The following is a 2691-nucleotide window of genomic DNA, read 5'->3' on the forward strand; positions in this document are numbered from 1 at the left end:
CCCACTACACTAACTTGATGTTTCTGCCCAGTTACAAACCTACCCCGCTACAATAGGTAAGAAGGCCTAAAAATGGAAAGGGGGAAAAGCAGAGCCCAAACTGGGCATCTTTGGTGTGGCAATTCCTTCCATTCCTTCCTGCTGTCAAGGGCACTTTGCCTCACAGAATGACAGGACAGGGGAGGGGGTAAGGGGCCTGTGAACAGGAGCTCTTGCAGCCGGGTCACATGGAGGGGGTGGCCCACAGGGCTGTCCAAAGGGGCCTCCAGGAGGTCACCCCTCCCCCCCGGGTGTGGTGGGCAGTTTCTGTGTGACGCAGTGCCAGCGCAGTGAGGCGACAATGCGGTGATGTGACAGCACCGTGATGTAACAATGCCCCATCGCTGGGAGACCTCTGGAGCACGAGGAGTCGGCTAGGGATTGCAGCACCACAAGAGCTCTTGGAATGAGCTGTGGAGCTCCATCTCACTGCTGGTGTCCTGCCAAAAGGCAGAGGCACTGCTGAGTGTGCTGGGAATTAGGGGGGAGGAGAGCAGGGCTGATAGAGGGGGCTCAGCCGGTGAGCCTGGGGCTCAGGGGGCTGCTCTAGGGCCTCAGGACCTGTGCTCTCTTGCACCTGCAGTGCAGGATGCTTCTTGAGCTACTGCCTGAGTGTCTGTATCCTCCCAGCTCGGCCCCAGAACACCACACCCAGGAAACTGAGCCGCTGGGTTGATGGATTCTTTCCTGCTGGACCTGCCACTTGGAGTCAAGATCCATGTGCAACCCAGACCCAAGCCTGTGTTCTGCAGGGGCAAGCTGGGGGAAGAGGTAAAGGAAGTAAAAGAGGGTAGAAAAGCTCTCCCCTTTCATGGGGTCCCCATCATGCACAGAAGTTCTTGTGGCCACCGAAGCTGCAACCCTTCAGTCAGGCAGGGCTGGGCAGCAGAGGGAAGCTCCAGGCTCCCTGAACACAGAGAAGCACTTGTCAGTCTCCTCACTGGTTTCTGGCACCAGGCATGTGTGTGGCCAGGCCCCTGCCTGCAGCAGGCGGCTGTGTGTGTCTGGGTGCCAGGGCAATGAGCCCCTCCAGCTCATCTCACAATGTCGAGCCAGGTTCTGGTGCACCTTTGAGGGAAACTCCAACCTTTTCCTGCTTATTCTGTTGGCATATTTGGAAGAGCCTGGATTTCCCTGTCTGGGGAATGCACACACTGTCTTCCTCCTCCAGCTTGCACTGCACCTTCCCAAGGCAGAGACTTGCTGGAGGCAAAGGCAGAGGCAGCTGGCACAGCCCTTGGGCCTGCCTAGCCCAAGGAGACTGGTTTCATCCATTCTACATTGAAGCACTGGGCTTGACCGTTTCAGTTGGAAGGTTCATTTCCGGGTGGGTCAGCAGTTCTTCCTGGTGGCCTAAGAGGTCTATTTACTGGTGGGGTTGCTACCGGGGTTTGTCTTCTCTCCCTCAGCCCATCCCATCACAGCCCAGCCTGGCCCAGCATGGCCTGGCAGTCTTTCCTTGAGGGCCTCTGTGCCTTCAGGAGGATGGAGAAGAGTGTTGGTCTTCAAAGTACCTTGCTATTTTCACAAGTACCACATGGCACCACTTTGCTGCTCTCTCCTGCCTCCTTCACACTCCCAAAACTTGCTCTTACAGCTTCATGCACCAGGTCTTTCTTTCAATCTGGACGATCCCTACTTGCACCAATTCAACTGGCTGAAATACAACTGCCTGCATGACCCCCACCTTCGGGACTACCACAAGCGCAAGGACATCCTGCGGATGCTGAAGAAACAGGGTGTTATCACCTGTGACAACAAGGTAGGTTTGGATATCAGGCTGATCAAGAACAGCCCTCTTCAAGCGGGGCTCACACAGCCCTTGCTGCAGGCGCCTGCTGCTGCCAGAGGGCAGGGCCATGTGCTGGTGTCCCTGAGAGCAGAAGCAGCAACAACATCCCCCTGGCAAGTCCCAGAGCTGGGGCGAGGAGCCCTGCTCAGCCCTGGCTGGGGGGACATCAGGGGCCCTGACACCGGGGCAGGGGGGAGGACTTGGGGGCAGCTCCCCTCCCACTGGGGCCGGGCTGTTTTGGGGATGGCCATCTGCATGGCTTGACAGTGCTTGGGGGATTCTGCCCTCGTCCCTCCACAGGTGGTTTGCACTGTGAAGGACTTCAATGAGTACAGGCACTACCTGACCAGGCTCAAGCTGGAGGCAGAACAGATCTTGGGGCAGCAAGAGGTAGGCAGAGTGGGGTGTTCAGGGGCACGGGATGGCGGTGCCCAGGGCTGGGGCGTTCCTTGAGGGGGACGTGGTCAGTGCAGAAGAGAGGAGGGCTGTGCTGCTGGGCCGGGCGCAGTGGTGGGGAAAGGACTCAGTGGCTGGGAGCTGAGCCAGCGCAGGGCGCTGGGCTGGGCACGGGCAGCACGGCCACGTGCAGGCACGCGCAGGGATGAGGGAAGCCCTCCTCTCCTGCCCTCGTGGCCTGGCTGAAGCAGAGTGCTGGCCTGGGCCCACGGGAAGCCTCAGCACGCAGGGGCCGAGCGCTTGTCCAGACAACATGAGCCACAGCCTGGTGTCATCTTTCAGGAATGGCTTCTGCCACCCCTGGCCAAATTAAAGGTTGGCCTCAAACTGCCAGGAACCACTGACACTTCCTGCCAGGCAGAGCGGCACCTGAAGCCACAGAAACCTTCTTGCCCACATCCACA

Source organism: Corvus brachyrhynchos, unplaced genomic scaffold, assembly GCF_000691975.1.
Source record: "Corvus brachyrhynchos isolate BGI_N302 unplaced genomic scaffold, ASM69197v1 scaffold427, whole genome shotgun sequence".
Classification (NCBI taxonomy): Eukaryota; Metazoa; Chordata; class Aves; order Passeriformes; family Corvidae; genus Corvus; species Corvus brachyrhynchos.